The sequence below is a fragment of the Callithrix jacchus genome, chromosome 8 (genome assembly GCF_049354715.1).
Source record: "Callithrix jacchus isolate 240 chromosome 8, calJac240_pri, whole genome shotgun sequence".
Taxonomy (NCBI): Eukaryota; Metazoa; Chordata; class Mammalia; order Primates; family Cebidae; genus Callithrix; species Callithrix jacchus.
This window is the reverse complement of record NC_133509.1, coordinates 3854818-3868681: the sequence shown is the minus strand read 5'-3', so window position 1 is coordinate 3868681 and position 13864 is coordinate 3854818. Positions and strand designations below refer to the sequence as shown.

The window sequence follows — 13864 nt, the reverse complement described above, 5'->3', positions numbered from 1 at the left end:
AGAGATGAAGAGATCCTAAAAGAGATCCTAAAAAGAGATCCTAAAAAGGGATCGTAAAAGAGATCCTAAGAGATCCTAAAAAGAGATCCTAAAAGAGATTCTAAAAAGGGATCCTAAAAGAGATCCTAAGAGATCCTAAAAAGAGATCCTAAAAGAGATCCTAGAAGAGATTCTAAAAAGAGATCCTAAAAGAGATTCTAAAAGATCCTAAGAGATTCTAAAAGAGATCCTAAAAGAGATCCTAAAAGAGATTCTAAAAGAGATTCTAAAAAGAGATTCTAAAAAGAGACCCTAAAAGAGATTCTAAAGAGAGATCCTGGCCGGGCGCGGTGGCTCAAGCCTGTAATCCCAGCACTTTGGGAGGCCGAGGCGGGTGGATCACGAGGTCAAGAGATTGAGACCATCCTGGTCAACATGGTGAAACCCCGTCTCTAGTGAAAATACAAAAAATTAGCTGGGCATGGTGGCGCGTGCCTGTAATCCCAGCTACTCGGGAGGCTGAGGCAGGAGAATTGCTTGAACCCAGGAGGCGGAGGTTGCGGTGAGCCGAGATTGCGCCATTGCACTCCAGCCTGGGTAACAAGAGTGAAACTCCGTCTCAAAAAAAAAAAAAAAAAAAAAAGAGAGATCCTAAGAGATCCTAAAAGAGATTCTAAAAGATCCTAAGAGATTCTAAAAGAGATCCTAAAAGAGATTCTAAAAGAGATTCTAAAAAGAGATCCTAAGAGATTCTAAAAAGGGATCCTAAAAGAGATCCTAAAAGAGATGGAGATCTTAAAAGAGATCCTAAGAGATCCTAAAAAGAGATCCTAAAAGAGATGAAGAGATCCTAAAAAGAGATCCTAAAAAGAGATCCTAAGAGATCCTAAAAGAGATGAGGTGTGTGTATGAGGACAGATGTACCAGGTAGTTGCATCGATCTGAGTTACCTACTACTCAGAGAAAAACTTCCAAAACACAGCAGATCACAGATGAGATATCACACAAAACACTAGCGAACACAACATAATCAGCATGCCTCATCCATCCCCGTCCCCTTAATCCCCTGAGCTTCTTCATCTCATGACAGGGAAATCACCCAAGAAACAGAAAATTGGATGAAATACCCAATATAGAGACTTTTCAGACAGGAAAAACGTCTCCAAAATTCTTGCCATACTACCTGAAGAACTTTTGGTAGAACTGAGCTGCTATAAAGTTCACTAGTCCCCATTTTGTCTGCAGGGTAAAGGCTGAGTATCTGTTTTCCGAATGTTTATGTTACATCAGATAACTGACGGTAGACGGAAGGCCTACAAGCCAAAGTGAAGAGTTTTGAGCCATTTTAAAAACTCTAATCCCAGGTAGGAAACTGCCTTTTAAGGGTGAGGGTGGCCTGGTTAAAGTCTTCTTAACCAGAGAGGAAGTGGGAAGGCCAAGGCCAGACTTCTAGTTTGAGTTCTTACAGGCTAACACATCACCAAGTCCCTGGGGCCTCAGCTGATTTCCTCAACAGCAACGAGAGACCAAGGAGGCTTGTGCTTGAGGGTCTGTAGGTCTCCTCCTCTTCTAAAATTCTATGCCTCCAGAAAACCTAGAAGGCCTAGAGATCTTGTTATTTTTGTGTAGGAAAAAACAACGAGAGCAATTGATTGCTATTGTATTGGTTCAATCTCCACAGCTTTTTGAGAGCCTTTCAAAAGTTCTCTCATCTACTTGGCTAAGGAGATAGGCAAATGGCATGCCGCGAGCCTCTGCTCCAATTTAGTCCCATGTGTCCCGGCAGTCTTCTGCAGAGACCTCTATTAATGTCTCCTCCATTTGTCCAATACTAATGATGGTAATGATAATAATGTAATTATTCCAGTTTATTGATGTCAAGTGCATGTTGATTACAAATGGAACAGGAAGTATTTTGTTGCCTCCTGCTTTTCCAAGCTGGTTGTGAAATCAGAGCCCAGCTTTGGAGCAAGCATGAAGCCTGCACCTTTCATAATTGTGATGGGACCCAGATGTGGCTCTGTCCCACGAAGGCAGGTGGTGGAAGCACTAAATGTGTCCCACGCACATATGCTCTGCCCAGGTGGGGTCCACCCCCAGCTCTCTCTCTGTGAGACAATCCTGTTCTGCATTTCCTCCAATTTCCAATTAACTCAGATGATGTAAAAGGTTGAAATACATCTCCCTCCCCCCGGCAGCTTGCACGTAGTAGGTGTTTGGTTTACCTTCATTCATTTATATTCCAGTGAGGGCAGAGCATCCCACGGAAAGCAATCTGAAGGCAGCTGAATATGTGGGACTCTTGGAGTGATACTAGGTGAGGCAAAAATGTATTGATACAAGAATGAGCCATTAGCAGGAAGCCACACTACAGAGAAGGAGGGATTTTTTCAAAGAACCATTGCAGAGTACTGAGGATTGACCCACAGGACGGGTAAAAAGAACAGGAGAGGTCAGGCGCGGTGGCTCAGCCTGTAATCCCAGCACTTTGGGAGGCCGAGGCGGGTGGATCACGAGGTCAAGAGATCGAGACCATCCTGGTCAACATGGCGAAACCCCGTCTCTACTAAAAATACAAAAAATTAGCTGGGCATGGTGGCGCGTGCCTGTAATCCCAGCTACTCGGGAGGCTGAGGCAGGAGAATTGCCTGAACCCAGGAGGCGGAGGTTGCGGTGAGCCGAGATTGCACCATTGCACTCCAGCCTGGGTAACAAGAGCGAAACTCCGTCTCAAAAAAAAAAAAAAAAAAAGGAACAGGAGAGTCAAAGAATAAAGAATACCTCATCCTGGAAGCCGGGAGGTCAGACTATCAGGAAGGGAAAGATATTCCTGTCACCGTGCTCACAGGTAGTTCTCACTATCCAAAGTCCTGCAGTTCCTACTCCCCCATTACATCCCTTTGGGGGTGGGGGTGGGGTGGGGTGGGGTGGGGGAGGGCTGTTTTTTATTTTTCTCACCATTCCCTGTCCCTTTCTCTTTACCCCACAACCCTCCAAAACTATGAAGTACATTTTTGCAATGTTAAGGTCATTGTTTAAAAAAAATATTTTTGTTTCCTCATCTGAATAGAATAAGAAAAAGTTGTGTTTTTGTGAGGTTGATGGACAGGCAGATCTTCATGACATTTTTATGAGCACACAAGCTTCAGGATGATGGAGACAAGGAGCATCCTTAACATAGGGTAGAAACAAGCACTCCTGCAGAGTAATTAACAAAAAAATGATTTTTAAGCCTATAAAAGTAAGGCATTTAAATAGCCTCTTATGGATCATAGGGGCCCAATTTTTATGTAATTTTAAAGTGGCCTAATTTGAAAACCGTGCTCTGTTGGGATCTGAATTTTTTTAATTGTGATTTTCATTTTTGCTCCAATGTCCTAGGGTATATTAACATTGTATGTGTAAACGGCATATGGTTTTCATTTTTTAATAAAAATCTATGGTGTTTGTATCTGTTTGTTTTAGAGACAGAGTCTTCCTCTGCCACCCAGGCTGAACTACAGTGCTGCAATCAGAGCCTACTACAACCTCCAGCTCCTGGACTAAAGTGATCTTCCTGCCTCAGCCTCCTGAGTAGCTACGACTACAGGTGTGCACCACCAACCTGGTTAATGGCTTCATTTTTGCAGAGACAGGGTTTCAATATGCTGCTCCAGCTGGTCCCGAGCTGCTGGCCTCGAGCAGTCTTCCCGTCTTGGTTTCCCAAAGCACTGAGACTGCAAGCACGAGCCATCATGCCCAGGCTTTAATGTAAAACTGTGTGTTTTGAAGGTTAATTGCAATGTGTAGGTTATTAGCAGGAAATGAAATGATTCATATACAGTAACGGAATATCCTGAACAATTATAGCTGATTTGGGCAAGAGCCAATTAAAAAAAATTTTTAAGCTTAAAAATAAAAAGACAAACTTTTTTTTCCTATTACACAAATACGTATGTTCATTGTACAAAATTTAGAAGATGCAAACTTTAAAAATCCCTAACCTCACCTTGTATAAATGAAAACCATATTAAGTAACATGATGATGCTCTGGAGAATGAAAAGAGCGCTAGGTGATCAGTCTCCCGGACGACAGGCATAAATGGGGCTGTCCTGGGAAAACTGGCAATCTATGTATCCTATTCATTAAATGCCTACTATTCCCCCAAATTAGCTGGGCGTGGTGGCGCGTGCCTGTAATCCCAGCTACTCGGGAGGCTGAGGCAGGAGAATTGCCTGAACCCAGGAGGTGGAGGTTGCGGTGAGCCGAGATCGCGCCACTGCACTCCAGCCTGGGTAACAAGAGCAAAACTCCGTCTCAAAAAAAAAAAATCTCATAAATCGAATATAAATTCAAAAATAGCACATTTACAGCTATTTATCAATAAGCTTTCCTTTACATTTAATGAAACATACTTTTACAATAAGATGAAACTAAATATATGTATATAATCTTCCTCAAATTCCTATTTCCAGTCAACAGTGAAAATAAATGGTTTCCTGTAGAACTGTTGTAAATACTCATTTTTAAAAATGCTGTGATTCTGCCTGGTTCTCAGCCTGCTGTATAATGTGTTTACCAGGATCTCACTGATAGTCTGCCATTCAGGGTGCTGGAGGCCTGGAATTCTCTAGCGAAGGGCTGAGTGTCAATATCTACAGGGGCCTGGCAGGTAACCGGAGGAGGGAGGGGAAATCCAGGGAATTTAAGGTACCATGTAATAGCGACACTCTCACCTTGCAGGAATGAGGGCCCAGGGGAACCAGGTCTTCTGAAAAGCCAGAGACATAGGTTATAATTACGTAAAAATGTTAAATGTCAACTAATCTTTAAAATACACTGTACAATCTACTCCCCACCCAGCAACCCCCAAAAACTGTGGTCCAGGATCAGCCAGTGGGTGGCAGGGGATGACCATTATCCTCTGGTGCCCAGCAAAGGGTAAAACCAGGCCAGCAGACATCAACAGAAATGGAAGGTCATGACACTATTTAACACCTGTGTGGGGAGGTTTGATGGTTGACACTGAGGGTCAACTTCATTGGATGGAAGGATGTAAAGCGTTTTTCCTGGGTGTGTTCGTCAGGAATAGGCCAAAAAGATGCACAAAGGAGTCAACAGCATGTGGGTGCTGCCAAAAGAGATTACCATCTGAGTCCCTGAACTGGGAGAGACAGACCCACCCTCAATCTGGGTGGGCATCACCTAATCAGCTGCCAGTTTGGCTAGAATAAAGCAGGCAGAAGAACACAGAATGAGGACACTTGCCGAGTCTTCTGGCCTCGTCTTTCTCTTGTGCTGGATGCTTCCCGCTCTCAAACATCACATGCCAGGTATTTCAGATCTTGGACTCTCAGACTTACACCGGTGGTTTGCCAGGGGCTCTCGGGCCCCCGGCCACAGACTGAAGGCTGCACTGTCAGTTTCCCTACTTTTGAGTTTCGGGGACTCGGACTAGCTTCCTGGCTCCTCAGCTTGCAGACAGTCGATCGTGGGACTTCACCTTGTGATCGTATGAGTCAATTCTCCTAATAAAGTAATAAACTCCCCTTCATATATGCATCTATCCTATTGGTTCTATCCATTTAGAGAACGCCGACTAGTACAGCAGGGCTCGAGCCTGCGCTGGTACTTAGTACAGGCTCATAGACGGTACATGGAGAATTGAGAGACGGTTAGGGGCAGACTCATGTTTGTGGTTTCCCTGGATTTGGGACTTAAAGAGGAAGGGGACTCAAAATGGTGGTGAGACAAGGGCACTTGCTTTGCTTTCGGAGATGAACGATACTCTAATTCATAGGTGGGTCACTGCAGAAGGGACATCTCTCCTCTGGCAACAGCTTTAAGCAGGGCAGTGGTGTGGGGCAAAGGCAGAATTCGGCCTTTTTTCAGTTAAAGGGGAGGAGGAGGGAGACGATTAATGAATGAGCCTCACTCTTGGAATGAAAGGATGCAGCCTGTGAGACTGAGGGACTGCTGGCACCACCCTAGGGAGACTTCTAGAACCAGTTAAGAAATACTTGGGATGGAGGTGGGGGTGCCGAGAAAGCAGGAAATAAATACCGAGGGAACTTTGTCATCATTTTGGAAGCTTTGTGATTTTTCCATGCTTATTATCCTGTTACCACCTCTGTTCCTGTTACCTTTAAAAAGAAGCAAGCATGTATGTTTATCCTGAAGGCCGTCAAAAGGAAGCCGAGAGCTACGAGGACTCCGGCACCTCTTCCACTCAGCTTGGGAAGTGGCATCAACCAAGAGAGAGTCTGAAGATTGGAGAAGTTTGGGAATGAGTTGGGGGGAAGGGTGAAGAGCTAATCTGGGAGGGAGGGTAGAGCCCCAGCCCTGAGATGGCAGAAGGCAGGGATGATGTTCCCTACAGGAGACCACCACTCCCCTCTCGAGGGGCCAGACAAAATACAGGATGCACAGGTAAGTTTCAATTTCAGACAAACAGCAGCAATTTTTGTTTTAATTATGCTCCACATAATATTGGGATCTACTAAGAAACAATCTGTTGTTCCTCTGAAATTCAAATATAATTAAGCATTCTGTAAGTTTATTTGCTAACTCTGGCGTCCTCATTCCCATTGTTTGCCAGTCCTTCAAGCTCATTGCACCACGGTGTGATCGGGGCTGCATCAGCCCCATTCAGGAGAGGAGGATGGTCCAGAAAGCAGCCAGATGTTTTTGAGATGAATTACTACCAGAGGTCCACAGGCTCCAGGACAGACTCCTCACCTAGGCTAAGAGGTGCTATCTGGGAGAAGAATGCTTCCAACCTTGGAGTCAGGCGCTCATTGACTCAACTCCGAGATCTGTAATCCCCAGCAAGTTGCACGATACCACTGAGACACAGTTTTCTCGTCTGTAAAATGGAGAAAATGATACCTCCTACTTTGAAAATGTTACATGGCCTTCCTGGCACAGTGCCAAGATAAATTCCTCACTAACACGATAGGGATAGTTTCTACTATTCTGTTGTAGGGTACACTTCTCTTTAGAACGTACTCCCTTGGGTTGCTCATCAACAATAATCAAACAGCCCCACTGCCGTCCACTGGACATTCCAGGGCGTGTTTGGAACTAACCTTGTTCCCTTGAAGTTCCTGGAGTTTGTTAGCAGATATAAGTGGTATGGAGTAAGTCCATACCTCTCAAAAAGCACTAAAATGTAGGACCTGCTTGGTCATTTCCCTAAAACAGAGCCAAGAAAGCACCTAACTGCTCACCCACATAGACCAGGGAGAGACTCAAAGCATCACTGAGTCTCATAGTTGTAACACCTCATGTGAAGAAGTGCAGACATTCTTCTGGCTAAACCGAAATCTAAGCTGGGAGGGCAGGTAGCTTGCTTCCTCCCTGCATTCCTCTAATAAACTCAGATTCCCCAAGATTAAGTGTGTTCCCAAAGAATTTCAAGGAACACAAAGGTGAAGCTTGGCATTTGCAAAGGAGAAATTACTTTTGGCTTGTTTTACTAAAATCTGGTTTTGCTTAAATCTGTTCATCTTTATCTGGCCCGCTGTGTTACAAAAACACACAAATTATCAGATTTTTAGCTGCATTTCCTTGGCTCTAATTGTAGTGGGGACCAAGAGAAGCTCATCTGAAGATGGAGGGCAGTCGGCTGCAGGCGGGTGATGATGGGTGTCAGCTGAGATGCTCAGACTTGCGTTCCCGCGCTCCATCCACAGCGTACTGAGGAAACCCAAGCTCCTGCCAGCTCTTCTTCCACTCTCACGGGTTAGGAGAGAGCCGCCAGAGTGATCATCAAAAATGCAGAAAGAACAGAAGCCCAACAATACCAGTACTTTATTTCTCTCTAGAAGACCATGTCACAGAGTAGCCGTGTTGCAGAAAGACACCCCATGAGGCCTCCTCCTGACTGTTCTGCGAGACCGCAGGAAAACCCCCGTTTCATCGCTCATCTGTAAAATGAGACTCCAAGAATCTCTGTTGTGCCCGCTGCAATGATGTGGTGAGAAGCAAATGAGACAATGTATGTGAAATGTTGATGTGCCCCAGAACTCCACCCTCAACATGCTTTTTAAATCTGCAGTCTCTGTACGTCAACTTGTCACCATTATGAATGATAGGCTGCTACATGACTGATTGATCAGTTGTATTTCCCACTGCCTAACGGATTTCCAGTATCTTATGGCCAATAAATTAAAAATGAACCCATTCAGACCTGCCTCTCATGCTCACGATGCATCCAGACTGAGCAAGGATCTTCAACAGTCCCCCCGCACCAACAGCGCTGCATTTCCCACACCAGATTTCTCCAGGCTCTCACAGAACATGGACAATTGTTACCTTAAAAACATCCAGTCTCTTGGATGGTGCAGGGGCATCATCCGTCAGCTCTTCTAAGTGTGCCCACAGTGCATCAGAACACACACCACCCACATGGGGCTCCTTCTCAGCAAGGCTCCTTACGACAACAACCAAACACACCCCAGAATCCTGTGAAAATAATACCTGGACTTGGAGGATAGACCAGAAATTCTGTCTCTTGTTTCATGAAAGAAAAAAGACTCTGGATTTAAGGACAACCAATAAAAAAAAATGACAGGGTGAGGAAGACTGCATATGTTTTCCTACTCTGATATCTTGCATTCCTTGTGATGAGGAACGAACAACCAATGCTGAACACAAAGATCTTGTAGGTGTTTGGATTCTGACTCTCTAGGTGGTATAAGCAGGTGGTATAGCCAGAAAGCCATGCTGTTTGAGAAGAGTATGTAGGATGTACAATGAGGCAAGGATTCTCTTTTATTTATTTTTTTTTGGAGACGGAGTTTCACTCTTGTTACCCAGGCTGGAGTGCAATGGGATGATCTCGGCTCACCGCAACCTCCGCCTCCTGGGTTCAGGCAATTCTCCTGCCTCAGCCTCCTGAGTAGCTGGGATTACAGGCACGCGCCACCGTGCCCAGCTAATTTTTTGTATTTTTAGTAGAGACGGGGTTTCACCATGTTGACCAGGATGGTCTCGATCTCTTGACCTCGTGATCCACCCACCTCGGCCTCCCAAAGTGCTGGGATTACGGGCATGAGCCACCACGCCCAGCCTAAGGATTCTGTTTAATCCCCTGCAGAATTCCCAGTATCGGTAGCAATGCCAAGAACATAGTAGGTGGTGAGAAAATACTTTTGAATGAATCAATGAGGGTAATGTGTTCAAAGTGGACCGCTAGGTTCACGAAACACTGCAGATTTGCTGTTGACAAATGTTACATTCCATCTTGAGGGTTGTAGCCGGGCTGGTGGTATTCTCATGGACTGCCTCACTATCTTGCCCAGTTGGCATATTACTTCTCAAACTCCTACGTGAACTCATAACTATACTGTTGGACAGTTTTCAAGGCTAAAATTCCCCCACTTTAAGCCTTGTAGCTTTCACGTCTTAATGTTTATGTTCTGTGGTTTCTGAGGAGCCATTTCAAAGATGATGGTAACCACGTATTCTCTGCCTCCTCAACAGATTATTAAGAGCCAACAGACAAACTGAATCTTGGCATTTGAATTGACGGCAGGAGAGAAATATTTCCCTAAATGTTTGAATGTTAAATTGTAAGGTAAGTTGCCTTATCTGGAGCCCTTGACAAAAATATGGACTCTGTTATCACTGTCACAGGTAACTGGGTATAAACTGTTGCCTGAAGAAAGACGCAGAGACATAGCAAGGCAGGCAAATACATAGCAAGCATAATGCCACGCTTCCTCCACACCCACAGCAGCCATCACTAATGGATTACAGCACTCTTCTCACTATGCTCAAGCAACTCTTATTAACACCTCCTTTCCAGTAGCCATTACCAATTGATCACAGAGTCGCATGTATGAATCAGTCATTTAACAGATATTTATTTAGTGCTGGCAATATGCCTGGTACTGGGGATTTACAATGAATAAAGTAAGCAAAAATGTCTATCCTCCTAGAGCTTTTATTACTGGAGGGGGCAGGGTCAGTAATGAAGATAAAAAAGCTAAATAGTAGCATCTTAGATGGTAACAAGCGCAGCGGAGAAAAGTAAATCAGGAAAGGGGGACAGAGATTGCTGGGAAGAGAGAGGTCATACTGTTAAATAAGTAGCTAAGTGTCTCACCTTCTTCTGAGTAATGAATCATCCCAGAGTTTAGTGGCTTAAAACCACAACACTGTGATTTCTGTGGGTCGGGAATTAAGGAGCAGCTTAGCTGGATGGTTCTGGGTAAGTTTGCAGTCAAGATGTCAGCTGGGGCTACAGTCATCTGAAGGCCTGAATGCGGCCGAAGAATCAACTTCTAAGACGTCTTACTCTCGTGGTCATTGGGAGGAGACCTCAGCTCGTTATCACATGGGCCTCTCCAAGGAACTGCTTGTATCTCCTCACAAGATAGCAACTGGCTCCCCCCACAGTGGGTGACCCAAGAGGGCAAAGAGGAAGCAGTGGCATATTTTGTGACCTAGCACTGGAAGTCACTTTCTGTCCTATCTGCCACTTCTCACTGGCTACACAAATCAGTCCTGCTCAGGAGGGATACTGTGTCATAGCATGATGCCAGGAGGCAGCTATCACTGAAGACATCTTGGAGATTGGCAGTGACACCAGGGAGGGAGATGAAAGACTGTGTTTGAAGGTAACTGGGGCCGCAACCTCTTAACAGTGAGAATGACAAATGTAAAGACCCTGAAGCCAGTGTGTGCTTGCCTAGCAAATAAGAACCAGCAGAGCAGTAACAGAATACATTTAAACAGGACCTTTCTGATTGCTGCACTGAGAACAAACTGAAAGGGAACAAGAGTAGAAGCAGGAAGACAAATTAAGAAACTATTACAGCCGGGCGTGGTGGCCCAAGCCTGTAATCCCAGCACTTTGGGAGGCCGAGGCGGGTGGATCACGAGGTCAAGAGATCGAGACCATCCTGGTCAACCTGGTGAAACCCCGTCTCTACTAAAAATACAAAAATTAGCTGGGCGTGGTGGCGCATGCCTGTAATCCCAGCTACTTGGGAGGCTGAGGCAGGAGAATCGCCTGAACCCAGGAGGCGGAGGTTGCGGTGAGCTGAGATCGCGCCATTGCACTCCAGCCTGGGTAACAAGAGGGAAGCTCTGCCTCAAAAAAAAAAAAAAGAAAGAAAAAGAAACTATTATAACAATCCAGACAAGACTAGCAGTGAGTGTGGTGAGGGTGAAATAGGCAAGATGGGAGTCACATTAAGCTTTTTTTGCAAGGTGGTGTTGTGTTGCAAACAGGAGCTCAGTTTGAGAGGTGAAGCTTGGGTGCCAGTTGATAATAGAATTTAGAGCTAAGAATAACAGGTTGGAGATAAAAATGCTAGAACATACAGATGTTGAGAACTATGAACTTGAATGAAATCACTGAGGAATTCCAGAAATAGAGCTTTAAAACACCCAACATTGGGATGTTAGGGAGATGAGAAGGTACTGGCTCGGAGACTGAAGCAGAATGGCCAGGAGGGCAGGGAACGTGGTACAGTGCAGCCAGCGAAGAGAGATGTACTGTGAGATAGGAGTCATCAACTTGTCAGCTGTTGTCTCACCAAGGAAGAGAAGAACTGAGAATTCCCCACTGGATCTATCAACCTGGAGGCCATTGATTATTTTGACAATACAATTTTAATGGAGTAATGGGGTGAATGCTTGACTGGAGGAAATTCAAGAGAGATGGGAGAAGGGAAATTGAGGATAGCAAGTATACTCATGCTGTTTGAGAAACAGGAGGAATTAACCAGGAGAAATTAACATGAGGAATTCACCATGTTAACAGGAGGAATTAACAGGAGGAATTAACCATGCTGTTTGAGAAACAGGAGAGAAGTAGCCAGAGAGGGAAACGGCGTCGGGAGAAATGCCTCTTTGCCATCCAGGTTGACATACATATAAGATTGGTGGTACAGAAAGGGGTCAGGGGCACATGCTGTGGCATGCGCTCATTTTTAACACCGGCCTCACATCTTACTACTTGTATGAACCTGGGCAAGTCCCTTAACCTGTCTGCGCTTGGTTTCTTCATCTGCCACGTGGAGATAACGACAGTACCCCTTCGTAAGGTCAAGAGTGGATAAGCTGCCATATGTAGTATGCGTAACAGTTTTTGGAATACGGTGGACACTCAAATAAGTGGTAGTTAAGTTTGTTCATGAGGAAAATGATGATGTGAGAGACCCAGCCCCATTTCCATACTCCCGGAAGCACTTGACACAACGAAGGAGACAAGTCTCCCTGCTAATACGTAAGCTGCTGTCACAGGCATCATCCCTCACACTGGAGGATTTGACATAGAAATGTGCTAGAAACCGAGCCCAGTGAGGACCCACCAAGGGGGATGAGGCCAGATGGCAGGTTTCAGCAGCTCTGCAGGTCCTGCCCCGTGCTGACATCCACAGCGTGTCTGGATCAGGGACTGCTTGAGGGACAATCGTTTGGGGGCAGGACATTTTCTTTGTATCTCCTCGTTTCCTGAGGATCCTCCCTGGAACAAGGGATTTGACTTTCTTCTCTTCTGTCCTAGCTGGCATAGTAGATGCTCACTGGAAGATTCAAAAACAATTCCAGCTTACGGAAAATATCCAGCTGACCGTTTTATCTGATGGCCTTAGAAAGCGTAAATTCCTTAAGTGAAAGGGCACTGAGGCAGAGCAGAGTCAACAATTTTCATCAAAAGGTTTTTTAAACTGCCTGAAGGATTCTTAACATTTTTACTGGATTCCTATTGAATTCATATTAGAAACCTCTAAATTTTGTGATACTTATTTTTAAAACAAATTCTTTCCCACATTCATTTCCTCACCTGGTTTTCTCACTTCACTAAAGATAAACATTTTTAAAAGATGAAATGTACATTCACTGATTTACTAACTTTTTTGGGGGGAAGATGGTGTCTCAGTCTCTTGCCCAGGCTGGAGTGCAGTGGTATGATCTCGGCTCACTGTAACCTCCATCTCGGGTTCAAGCGATTCTCGTGCCTCAGCCTCCCAAGCAGCTGTGACTACCGGCACCCGCCACCATGCCCAGCTCATTTTTGTATTTTTAGTAGAGATGGGGTTTCACCATATTGGCCAGGCTGGTCTCAAACTCCTGACCAGCCTGTCATGAGATCCACCCACCTTGGCCTCCCACAGTGCTGAGATTACAAGTGTGAGCCACCGTGCCGAGCCGATTTACTGACTTTTAAAAATCTCCATGGATATGGAGTAGCCATACAATACTACTCAAACTCAGACCCTGTTAATTAAAAGGAGACATTTTTAATAATATGGAGGGACAATAGACATAAACCAGGTTTGTCCTGAGTAAACCAGAGCCTATATGTGACAAGTCAGGATGCTTAAAACTTCCTAATTATACAAAGCTTTCACAAGAAAGAAGGGCTTCCCATAGAGAGAAATTAAATATTGAATGTAAGAGAATTATACTAAGGCTTAGTTGATTTAGGGCCCAGGATCATTAAAAACTCCTTTCAGAAATCATTGAAAAGACCTTTTTCTAATACCCACCACTCTGACATTGTTTCGAGAAGCCTTAACATGCAGTCAGACATCAGATGTTTTAAAATAGGAGGAACCCACCATCCAGCAGTGGGACCTCCCCGCAGACTGGTCCTCAGGGCCATGTCCCTCTAAACATGAACAACATTCTCATTCCAAGCCTGAATTCGGAGTCGCCCCCAACCACATAAGAAGTCACCTAAGAAGAACGGATGAGCAGGACTTTGTCCCCTTCCGGGATTTAAGTGCTGTGTATCAGTAAGCAGGATGTAGGGAGCAGAGGGTGCCTCCATTTCGAGACTGCTTTGACTGCAGTGTGTTTACTGCTGAGATTAATTGTGCTCTCCTGGACCAAATAGGCAAAGCCTGAATCACAGCGTAAACCTTTGGAGGTTGATCAAAGATGGCC

The 13864-nt window shown here is 44.9% G+C and overlaps 1 long non-coding RNA gene across 1 annotated transcript; it reads left to right on the top strand.

The window, feature by feature from the left end:
• The first annotated feature begins 628 nt into the window (after positions 1-628).
• On the top strand, positions 629-12638 carry LOC118144769 (uncharacterized). The gene is made up of 3 exons (XR_004729495.3): positions 629-1343; positions 3445-3568; positions 9446-12638. It is a non-coding gene; the product is annotated as an uncharacterized LOC118144769 (long non-coding RNA).
• The last annotated feature ends 1226 nt before the right edge of the window (positions 12639-13864 follow it).